This window comes from Mauremys mutica, chromosome 8 (assembly GCF_020497125.1).
Source record: "Mauremys mutica isolate MM-2020 ecotype Southern chromosome 8, ASM2049712v1, whole genome shotgun sequence".
NCBI lineage: Eukaryota > Metazoa > Chordata > Testudines > Geoemydidae > Mauremys > Mauremys mutica.
In genome coordinates this window covers 92,121,087-92,133,531 of record NC_059079.1, presented here as the reverse complement: position 1 = coordinate 92,133,531, position 12,445 = coordinate 92,121,087, and the positions used below count along the sequence as shown (strand labels likewise).

General features: G+C 43.5%; 1 long non-coding RNA gene across 2 annotated transcripts; it reads right to left on the bottom strand.

Moving 5' to 3' along the window:
- Positions 1-4,552: 4,552 nt before the first annotated feature.
- On the bottom strand, positions 4,553-11,639 carry LOC123376388. 2 transcript variants are annotated; one of them, XR_006581769.1, is made up of 4 exons: positions 11,381-11,639; positions 8,646-8,846; positions 5,892-6,122; positions 4,553-5,281 (listed from the first exon to the last, which is right to left on the bottom strand). It is a non-coding gene; the product is annotated as an uncharacterized LOC123376388 (long non-coding RNA). The 2 variants fall into 2 exon arrangements; XR_006581770.1 differs by having other exon boundaries at positions 5,892-6,061.
- Between the last annotated feature and the right edge of the window lie 806 nt (positions 11,640-12,445).

Genomic DNA, 12,445 nt, shown 5'->3' with positions numbered 1-12,445 from the left:
CCGGGGGGCTCTGTATTTTAATTTAATTTTAGATGAAGTTTCTTAAACATTTTAAGAAACCTTATTTACTTTACATACAACAATAGTTTAGTTATATATTATAGACTTATAGAAAGAGATCTTCTAAAAACCTTAAAATATATTACTGGCACAGGAAACCTTAAATTAGAGTGAATAAATGGAGACTCGGCACCCCACTTCTGAAAGGTTGCCGACCCCTGGACTAAATATATCCTGTAGATGATGGACCTTTAAGTACTCTGAACAACATTATACTCCTCCAGTTCAGAGGTGGCTACTGTTCCAGATGATATTTAAAGGTATCAGGGTCCATGACAGTCACTGTTGGCGGTAACTTCTAACTTGCTAGTTTCCCTTCTTTGTTGCATCCCAAGTCTAGTGTGAACCTCACAGCACAGTAGCAGTCTGCAGGTCTTATCATGAAACATGGCTGAGAACTAAGTGCTTGTGCAAAATCCCTATCGGCATGAAAAACTGCAGTGAGTGCTGATGAGCAGAGTAGAGCAGGGCAAATCTCAGCAGTTCTGAGATACACAGATTTGTGGGAATGGTTTTTCCTCATTTCTGAGCTGCTTCTCCTTGCACCTTCAGAGTTCTGAAGAGTCCAGAACGCAAAGTGAATCTCAGTTGAAACCACAGCACTATAAACCAGCCCCAAATCCACTTGAAACTTAGCCTTAGAAGGCTTACAAACCCTACTGAACCTTTCAAGCAACATGGCCTTACTTGTTAATTTGTAACAAAACCTAAAATCAGCTGAATTTCATGGGGCTTAAGCCCCTCTGGCCAATGTGTCTAAAGGAAGCAGACAATTGCAAGATACTATTTGGTGATAGAAAGTCCAGAACTCCCCACCTCTGCAACTGCAAAGAGTACCACAGTCTCTGAGATGCCTCACATCAACACTGCCAGCCCTGCAGCACATTTTCATTCTCCTAAATTGCCTCATCACAAATTTTTCAAAACCACAAAAGCTGAACAAAAATTATTCTCTTCCACAATGTTGAATGTGAGGAACAGGGCTGCCCAGAGGGGTGGGCAAGAGGGGCAATTTGCCCCAGGCCCCGGGCCCCACAGGGGCCCCCACAAGAGTTTTTCGGGGGCCCTGGAGCGGGGTCCTTCACTCGCTCCGGGGGTCCCGGAAAACTCTTGCGGGGCCAGGCCCAGGAGCTTCTTCCGCTCCCGGTCTTCGCCGGCAGGGGGTCCTTCCGCTCCGAGGTGGAAGGATCCCCCGCCGGCGAATTACCGCGGAAGCGGGACCCGCCTCCGAAGTGCAGCCCGGTCTTCGGCGGTAATTCGGCGGCGGGGGGCCCTTCCGTTCCGGGACCCGCCACTGAAGTGCCCCGAAGACCCGCGGTGGGGGCCCCCCACCACCGAATTACTGCCGAAGACTGGGCTGCACTTCGGAGGTGGGTCCCGCTTCAGCGGTAATTCGGTGGCGGGGGGGGCCCCGCCGCGGGTCTTTGGGGCACTTCGGCGGCGGGTCCTGGAACGGAAGGGCCCCCCGCCACCGAAGACCCCAGGTCCCCGGAATCCTCTGGGCGGCCCTGGTGAGGAAAGAGTTTTGATATTCCTATCAGGGCCGGTGCAACCATTTAGGTGACCTAGGCGGTCTCCTAGGGCTCTGGGGGGCGCCATTTTCTTCAGCAGCAACCACAGCGGCCGGATCTTCGCCCACCCCGGTCACCACCGGCATTTAGGCAGAGGGAGCTGGGGCAGAGGAGCATGGGGAGGGCCGCCTGCAGCAAGTGGGGGGGGCACGCAGGGGAACTCCCCGCCCCAGCTCACCCCTGCCTCGCCTCCTCCCTGAGCATGCCGTGGCTGCTTCACTTCTCCCGCCTCCCAGGCTTGCAGTGCCAATCAGCTTAGGCGCCACAAGCCTGGGAGGTGGGAGAAGTCCGTGCTTGGGGAGGAGGCGGAGCAGGGGGTGGGGGGGTGCCTCAGGGCGGAGGGTGGGAGCTGCCGTGGGGGTAGGTGCCTCAGGGCGGGGGCTCGGGGACGGGGGAGGGCGCAAGGTGGAAGTTTCGCCTACGGCACGAAACATCCTTGCACCGGCCCTGATTCCTATCTTAAATGGGCGTGGCATTGTTTATCCAGACGCTAATGGGCTAATTATCTCACAGTGTTTGTAAACGGACTAAGTTTTCTCTACTGTCTCCAACTCCTAGGCTAGAATTGCACCGATGGTGAATTACAGCTATGAGGTTTGCTACGATGGCCGCAGCTCATATGTTTTAATGTGAGTCATACACAGCCTTCTTGATTGTTTGACACCTTGTTTAGTCATTCACTCCAACGCAAAATTACACTGAAGTAAGTGCAAACTATGACCAGTCTAATTTAGAGTTTCTTTTACACCCACTTGCCACTTCTAGTAGCATTGACTTGATGGCTGTGAAATTCTCTGTACAGCTTTTTAAGATATCTTCATTAATATCCGAAGGTCACAGAAATGAAACACTTTCTTTTAAATAAAGACTTTCTAGACTGTTGTTAATTATTACTGAGGAAATGGGTAAAGTTCAAACAACGTAAGAACGGATATGAACCTTCATCCAAACTAGAGATCTCCCTAGAGGTTTGGCCTGAGCCACAGAATTCAGGTCTCCACCATGACCTTCAACACACCTAAAATTGAGTTTTTTTCAGAGCTAGGGTCTTTGTTTGGCCCGTAACAGAAATAGGGGACACCTGTGAAATTTGGAGTCAGAGTCAAATTCTGATTATGAAACCACACTCACCAAAACATTCAGAGAGACACATACATAATGTTTTACTCTGGGGGCATCTTTATGCAAAATCAGATCCAAACTCTTATTTTGGGTAATTTTTCCCCCACCCATTACTGCTCATGTTTGTTGTGTCCCTCTGTACTTCCTGGCTTGGGCAGGAAGTAGAAATGGAAACATCAAAAATAACCTGAAAATGGCTTATTTCATGGTATTTTCATCCCAGAAGTAGGAAACATTGGAAATCCCATGAAGAAAGTCTGATGTTGCAGACTCCGGAGCGCTGAACAAGCATCCAGGCTTCAAGATTCATATTCAAACCTCCACATCAGCTAGGGGCCAGCTATCACTATTCATTAGATATGCTGCACCACCTAAAATGTGGTGTTTCACAGTCTTTGAGAAAAACGCAAAATAGAACACATCAGTTTTGGTTCTCTGCCGTTTGATTTTGAAAAGCTCATGCCATCTAGCACGAATGTTACTACCAGGTGACAGTATGACAGAACTGAAGAATACTGAACTCTAGAATGGTGCAAATTGTTTTGGGACCCAGATTCTGGCCAGCCCTTAGGTATAAAGAATGTCCCCAATTTCATTTGTGTGGCCCACATAAGGACCAAGTAGAATTCCAGTCCCCATGCTTGGGGAAGCAGGGCTCTACACCCCCCAGGCCTCCCCCAGTGGATCTGCCGCTCTGCAAAAGGAGCAGGAATTTGCACATCATAAAGAGATGTAGCAGATGGCAATCTGCCTCTGCACTCCCAGGACCTATCAGAGAGAGAATGCCTCCCACTGCTTCCTCCAGGGCAATATAGCCTTGCATCCTTACTATGAGCACATCTGAAGCTCCAATAAGATAACAACATTAACATTTTTTAAATGTAAATAGCCTCCAAAAGTGTTAGTGCGCGGTCACATTTTGCACATGTACGTCTTCACTCATACAGAAAATTGGATCCGGTTGCACCTAATGCAACTGTGTGCACAAAGTGCGCAAACAAGCATCTGCAATTGCAGTTTGAGAACACTAAATCTGAGTTTTTGCATACACAAGAAGTGGAAATGAAAAAACATGAATGCAAAAAGCTGAGTGTGCAAAATAGCTCTTGCAGTTTGAGTGCATTTATGCATAGGCACTAAACTGACTTTGAAAGAAGCTTTAATAACATCTGACTTTTTTCATGAAAGCGTAAACCATTGATGGCTCCACTGAAATACAGTTTAGTGTTATGCCCTTACTTAGCTCTTGATATATCTTCCTAGCAAATTAGTTATTTTGCTGCAGTATATAAATCCTGAAATAGCTTAAATGCAAAAGCTTCATTTCCTAAAAAAACCCAAAAACTGTTGTATAGAGTGATCAGGGAAGAAGCAATGTTAGCTGGATGGAAAATGTTTGCAATGCTCTTTGGTGTATTCAGTTCCCTGATCCCCCAGTGTTTTGCAATCGTGGTCGGCCTGTAATTTTCAGGCACTTTTGGAAACGATGATGAATCATAACATTTCTAAATCTCAAAGAAAAAAGTGTACGCCTACAGTAGTGTTCCCTAGTTAAATATATGTTTGCAGTTCACCATGGAGTGCTGGGTTTAATGAGCAGCTGCAATTTACTTATCTTTTGGATGGATCATTTTAAACGCATGTTGGAAAGTGCCTTTCACCGAACTGCCCATTAGAAGTGAACTACAAAGTAAATGGATTGTGTAGGAAGTATTTCTTATCTTACCACTGGAATACCCTGACTGCTGGGGCTTCTTAGATGAAGAGGTTTTAATGTTTGCAGGGTTTTTGGGGTGGTTCTTTTGCTTTTACTAAAATGACATTAACATGTTTTCTTATTTTCTACCTGCCAGTGAAAAGACAAAATAATGATAGACTTAAACAACAACATTCCCAGGGGGTGTATTTTCTGGATGGAAACAAATGGACGCTGATTTACAGAACTGACATTTTAAATAACAGCTTTGATTTAATGTGCAAGCCATTTTACTCCTGGGTATTTAAATGTTATGTTGGACATACATATACTGCATATAATGAGACGAGTAGATGACTTATTCATTTATAGATGGCTCTCCAAGGCTGTCATTGGCACATCGGCAGAGATGTATGAGACTATTCAAAGATCCAACGACGTTTGGACCATAATTAGTTATTAAATGATTATTCTTGGAGAGTGCTGTGCACTCTTGCCAGGTGCTGAACATCCTCAACCAATAGGAATTGAGGACACTCAGCACCTCGCAGAATAGAGCTCTAAGTGCCAGCTATTTGTTGGCATTTCACCACAGTGAAATACTACGGCGGTGCCATCTTTTTTTGTTGTTTTTTCCCTCATTCCATTCAGTATATCCAGGCTTTAGTGGCCCTTAATGATGAATGTGCCAAAGGGCTGACGTATTTTGCCTTTGCACTGATGACTGATCAGGTGTCCATTTCCACTGTGTGGGGAAAACCCACCCTTCTCACAACTGGAGCGTGGTTCGATGAAGCGTGGAGCAGCATGTGGTTTCATTTTGGAAAAGGCTCTGAAACACAATAAAAACCTTGGCAGCATGGTCTGGAGGAATAAGGAGGTTCTGAGTTCTAAGCTCAGCAGTCTCTACTCCCGCTGAGGTCCATACCAAGTGCAGTAAGTAAATATGCTGTCAAAGCCACTACACAGCTATTATTAGCATCCTGTTAAATAACTGTGTTGTTCCACTTATACAGCTGCATGTTTAAAAAGAATTACCAACATCAGTTATTAATTTCCAGGACACCTAAACTACCTGATTACCTCTACATGTACTTGTGTGTACCGAACCTCCAATTAAATAAATAAAGGCAAATGTTCTAGTTATTAGAAGGTTGCCACTTCACTTCCATAGGTGGGTGAGCAGTAAAGTTGCCATCGTTAAGAACTTGCATTCATTGTGTAGTTGTTAACCTGGCATGCTCTCTGTGATGGCACCAAAACCAGACACATACTTCAGATGAGAACATGAGATATCTTTTTCTATCTGAACAGTCTTTTGAGTATTAGCTATTATCCCTGTGACTCATGGACAGTCAAACAACTCCACTATCAAGAGAAACAGCAACAGATCATCTGTGGTTGGATTCGGTAGGATCAATCAAGTTCAAAGTGATACGTACAATGTAGTGACAACAGCAGACTTCAACTAAGCTCACAAGTTCCATCTGATAGATGTTTTGATGCTTCTCCAAGGCTTATATGACCCATTTGGGATGTAAAATTCATCTAGTCAACTTGCCGAAACAGGTTTCTTCTTGAAATTACCAGTTTGATGGGTTTCAGGATGGGGCTGGAAAGACAATGAGAACACGCCTTCTGCATTGTGCTTTGGGATTTCTGCTTCTAGAACCCTACATTTTAAAAGAAAACAAAATAATAATAGCAAATAACCAAACAACTTTGAGGGGGAAAAAATGGTTTGTGTTTGCTTCCAGTTTTGGGTGAAGGATCATTTTGGGGAAGAGGGAATGGGTGTCTTATTTAATCTAAACTGATTGCCCATCCCCTATGCCAGCCTCTATATTAGTTTTTTCCCCTCACTCCAAAACAGCTTGGTTAGGGCCATTTCTTGATTGGTGAAGTCAGGGTCAATTCTTTCCAGCTGGATTGAATTAAGCCTCTTCCACTTGCTCATCCCCTCAAGCCACGCCCCTTTTCCTCTAGCCTCTCTTCTCCTCATGCTTATATGGCTGCCAGGATTGCTTCCTTTCACCCCCAGCCAAAACGTAGCTCCAGGAGGAGCTCATTAATTCACACTAATGATGGGGAATTACTGAATATGGCAAATTAGTGAGAACGGGCTTGATCTAGCCATTATTGGTTGATTTGACCTAGGAAGCTAAGTTGAGCCCCTAAATGAATGAACACAATAAAAAAAGGAAACAATAATACATCAGACCAAACAGATTGTGCTCGTTTTGTTTTGACAGTTATAGTTCAGTCTTAATTATTTATGGTGACACTTCATGATGTGCTAGCAAATAAACTGTAGTAAAAGCAAAGAAGTCTTCGTAATATGACAATTCATTACAGGCTCTCAGCTGAGCATGGAGGAGAGACAGAAGTTTTCATGTGAATAAAGTGTGGACCAGTGAGGTTCCACTGTGTATTTATTTAACTATTTAAAAGAGACTCTCTCTTAAATAGCTAAATAAGTGTTACACATTAAAGACAAAAGCTGGTCTTTTGTTTAGTGGGACTCAGGATCAGTTCCCATCTCTGCCACAGATTTTCTATTTCACTTTGTGCAGGTCACTTAGCCTCTCAGTAACTGAGTTCCACATCTGTAAAACAAGGATAACGATATTCCTTCCTCCCTGTACCAACCTCAATGGCCACCTAATCTTGGCTGGGGCCAAGAACAAATACATGATCTTTTATTAGAGTGAAGGCAACAGGTGCACCATTAATTATTTCTAGTATTTTCTCTCGACTTCTATAGGGCATAACTTAGCTTCCAGTCCCCTAGAGAAAACCCTAACAGCACAAAGTCAGAGAACTGCATGGAGTGCCTAACTTCATTTTGTTCCAATACATGCCCCAAAACACCCTTGGAAACCCATGATCTTGTGATGCTATGAGTAGCTCCAGTTCACATTCTGCATGTGCCAATTTTACTATCAAGTTAGTGTATTTAACTCTAATAATAAGTAAATAGAGATCCTTTAATTATAATTAACAAATATACATCGGGGTCTATTCTCCTGTTCTTCCCATTAACAGAAGTTACGCACAGAGGAATCATAGAACTGTAGGGCTGGGAGGGACTTTGACAGGCCATCTAACCCTGCCCCCTGCACTGAGGCAGAACCAAGTATACCTAGAATCTTCCTTTACATCTTGCCTCCAGGAGGATGAATGCCGATCACCTCTGGCCTTTGGCGAAGATGCAATGTGTTATCAATTGAGAAGCAATGGGGTGAGAACAAGACTGCAGTGCAGGAAGTCCTGCGTTCTAATCTCAACTCTGCCACTGCGTGGATGTGGGCAAGTCCCTTGGAACTAGAACCTGCCCTGGGCTTACTCAGTTGCACAGAGTGGGGGCAAGTAGGAAAGAGTCTCCATTCCCCCTTGTGCAGCCCATATAAGAGCAAGGCAAATGTCCAGTCCCTGTGCTGAGAAGGATTCAAGCAGTGCCTCTTTTCTCCTTCTTCAGAGGCACGTGGCACCCAAAAGGGAGGAGCAGCAAGGAGGTGGGGAGTTGAATCCTATGCACCCAGACAGTGAAGCTGGCTATCTCTTAAGAGGGCATTCAGGAAGGTTGTGCACTGAGAGGTCTGGGAAACATTGTACTTCTCTGAGGCAGAGCAGCACATGCTGCTTTCTCTTGGGTGATGCAGCCCAACAGTACCATTCACTATGGGTTGCACCATGAGTTATTATTATTGATCTGTCTTCTGCCCAGGAAGGTATTCTGGGGAATAGTCTTTTCCTCACCTCCTACCATCACAGAATCTTACAATCACACAATGTCATATATAAAGCGATGTATGGGGATGTCAGGGTCTCATGACTCCCTTTAACATCACCAGTGTAGGTGGCACTCCAAATTATTCTCTCAGCACATAACACTGTGTTATTGTTTTGGTGCTTTCAATGAAACTAAGTTTTTCCAGACAGCAGAGTTTCACGTCATCCTCACTTTTTACCCTCCCCAGGCCCTTCCAATAACAAAACGTCCTGCCTATTGAATGGGAAAAACAGTCAGCTTTGGGAAAAGAATGCAACAGAAATAAGGAGATAGCTCTGTGTGTGTGTCGGTAGGCAGAGGTGCTCTGTGGAATGAATCAGATTGGGATTCCCCCCTAGAGTCCCCCCCAAAAACCCATATCAGGCTCCACCTGCTCGTAATGCTAAAGTTAGATGCCACTTACCATAGATTGTTTAGACCTTCAAGTATGATTATCTTTTGCTTTGTGCATTTTGATGAGCACTGAAATGGTTAACAGCTTGACATATAAAGTGCACCATTGGGCTTCAGAGTTAGCATTTCATATCGTGAGTAAGAACAGGCCACACCTCTCTCAGAGCTATCATTTCAGGCTTCCCATAGATTTGGTCAGGTATCTCTGAATCTGTACACATTGCAAAGATTTTCATAAACATAAGTGCTAGAGACATGACAAACAAAAACAAAACCCCTGAAGTTTACTGTTCAGATTGTGATGCATAAGACATAACTGTGAGAGAAAGGCAGCGCTAGCAACCTGGCTGGCTGAGCTGCCCTAAGCTGGCCCAGTCTGACCTAGCATGTGGGAGGAGGAAATGGGTTATGGTCTGCTGTGCCCGCCAAGGACCCATTACTTTTGTAGCAATGGGACAGACAGAAGAGTGGATGCTGCTTCTCACTACAGCATTCTTCATCTTTCCTTCTCTGGACTAGGAAACCGTGGCTCTACCTTGAATAGTTTTGTTTGTCTGCATACTGTTCCAGCCACCTTTTAGCAACATCAAATGTATATACACCTCTACCCCGATATAACGCTGTCCTCGGGACCCAAAAAATCTTACCGCGTTATAGGTGAAACCACATTATATCGAACTTGCTTTGATCCGCCAAAGTGCACAGCTCCGCCCCCCCCCCCCCCCCCGGAGCACTGCTTTACCACGTTATATCTGAATTTGTGTTATATTGGGTGGTGTTATATGGGGGAAGAGGTGTACCTTCAGATTTTCTTTGGAACCGGGGCAAAGCATACAGTCTAACTTTAAAGAAAACACCAAGTAACATACAGTATCAGACCTGAGTTATCACAAATCTTTCCAAAGCTGGAGTAAAGGGGAGAAAGAAAGATGACTCATTACTGGTTATTGGTTGTTTAACTTGCTATTAAAAAAAAAAGATAATTTTGATCAGCTACATTTTTTAAAAGGAAAAGTGGACAAGAGCCTAATGAAAAGCCCATTGAAATGAATGGGACTATTTCCACTGATTTGACTGATCTTAATCATCAGTCCTTTAAATACACATGACACTGAGGGGGCTTTCTGATTGAAACAGATAAACATCACTGACAGTGGCAGGAGTCAGGCAAGCATGTGTTGTACAAACCCATACCATGCAGCTCTGCCAATGTACAGATTTGACCTGTAATGTTCCTTTTAATCTACAAGGCACAGCCCAAGCCAAACTGATATCAGACAGAGGCAAAGAGTGGGTGAATACTGCAAAGAAAAAAAAATAAAATGGCCCAAATATCCATTTGAAATGTTTAAACATGTTCACTTTAGCTGTATTTGCACCTTTTTTTATGTTCACTTTCCACAAATATTCTGTTGCATGAGTTTACTGGCAGGAATGGTCATGTAAATAGCAAACTGTTAAGCGGATGTTATGGAATCTTTACAGAAAGCAAATTTTCAAAATAGAAACAGGAGCATTTGGACTCAAAACATGACTATATACCAGTATCTACCCAATCAGGGAGCAGAAATAATACCATTTAACCCATGTGTCCTGTCAAATGTACCCATCACAGCTAGAAGTGTGAATATCCAATACTTGCAATTAACTGCTTATGAATAATCAACATACCAACAATTATTTGTGGAAATTATTTAGTGAAAACTTTTGAATTAGAGCAATGGTGGTAAGCTCTTCCTGGACTATTTCTGAAAGGAGAGGGGAAAAAATCATCAAATAAACTAGTCACAATGAACTATTCACCCAGTTCAAATATTACTGAATTCTGCTGTAGTTTTCTGGCATGGGACTTAAGCACCATCTTCAATAAGCTGAGAACCAAGATAAGAAAAGATGCACAAACATGATTCTAGCTTGGTTTCTCGCATATCTTGGCATGGTTCCCTGCCCCAAGAAAGGTGCAAGAAGAGACCATTAATTCACTGAACCCCCAAGGCCCCTGGTCTAATCATTTGCATTTTAAGGGAACAAGATTATCTGTAAATCACAAGGCTGACATATCCTATCCCAGTATATTAGGACCTTAGTTCAAAACCCTTCACATTAGAGATCATGTTCCACTTGACTATTCATTTTAGTTATTTTCTGTTGCTCCTTCAACAAAGACAAACTGAAAATAAAGGAGGTTGGAGAATCCTGACAGCAAAAGTGCTGAGGGAGCATTTTTACAAAATGAATAATAATAATAATAATAAAAGAAAAAAGTTGCTGCTTAAATCTTGGCCAAGATCTTGCAGGGATTGTCTCAAGTAGCCTTATGCAAATTATAAACCTCTCTCCCATCGGTCACTTGCAAAGGGGTTGTAATAAATACGTTGCAAGTGTGCATGCCACAAGTGCTGTGTATCTTTCTGCTCTGTGAATCTTCGAAGTGATTAGATCACTGTCGGTTCCTACCACGTTTAATACAAGAAACAAGGAGAGGAAAGAACCTCAATTTTTACAGTTTAGGACTGTTATTTTCTAACATCGGACACCGATTGTGCTTAGCACCTCTGAAAATGTAGATGCACGTAGGGGCCTGAAAAACTTGGTTCAAAAGCTCAGATATTACAATGACAGTGAGATAAAATAGCTCAGTTCTACCTTCAAATAAAAGATAAAGATAAAATAGAATGTGAGCTCAGTGGGGCAGGGAGTGTTTTCCTTAGATGTGTGAAGGGTGCCCATAAAATGGAAACTTACTGCTGCTGCTTCTAGGCTCTGTCATAATACAAATATAATTCTAGTTGTTGAAAAGTTCTCCCAGAGAAACACGTGTATCTTGATTTTCCAAGGCTTCTCCTTTACATGCCTCTTCCATTGGTGAGAGGTGTATGTTTAATTATAAAAAGGGTTTCTTGGGTGTAATCTGTTTCCAGTTCAGTTTCTTTGCTGGGTAAATCCCTTAAACGCGTTGTCATTCCTTATTTATTGATTGCAGGTATTTGGGGTTTAATTGAGCAAGTCGGTCGTGGCCCAGGGCAGGAGTGGCGCTACATGAGCAATTAAATCTGATTAGCCAGAGCCCTTTAAGACCCAGCTGGGTGATTGATAACCGAGACCAGCATTCCTCAATTGACTCGCTACATCAAAAAGGAAAAAGGCTTAGCCGAGAAATGCACGGGTCCAACATGAAAAATAGCAATGCAGTTGGGCAGATTAGACTTGTAAAGGAGCTGAACTAAAGGAGAAAGAGAGAGAACAAACCCGATCAGCCCATAAAACAAACCTCGAGGTGTCTCCTCCTTTAAAAGGAGAAAAAAAAAGCCTTAGCTGTAATTTCCAAGTAAATGACCAGGTTAAAGTGAAACTGAACTATACAAAGAACGAGGTTAGGCAAAGTCTGTTTCGCTCTGTCTTTAACGCCCATCATCCCCTGGGAACTGAACTCCATCCATAAAGCTGTCGTCTGTTTGTTAGTGCGTTTGTCTGCTCCATCATTAGATCTTTTGCCCGGTAGTTTAAGAAAATAAACTGGCTGAAAGAACAGAAGTGAGCAACCACCATTTATCAAAGTGATGAATGTGCCAGCTTCCATGTCCCCCTCTTTGCGAGAGCCATTGTCAGGCAGGAGAAGTTATTGATTTTCTAGGGGAGTGTGTGTTTAGACACAGTTCTTTGGCACCTTTGGCTCCTGGTCAATTTCCTCACCGCTTCCTAGTAAATTTCTGAAAGTTCCGCGTGTCACTAGTGGTTAATAAGGGAAAAGAGCTCGTGCCTTCCTCTGTACTTAGTCATACCCCCACATTCTCTTCCTCAGCAGTGGCA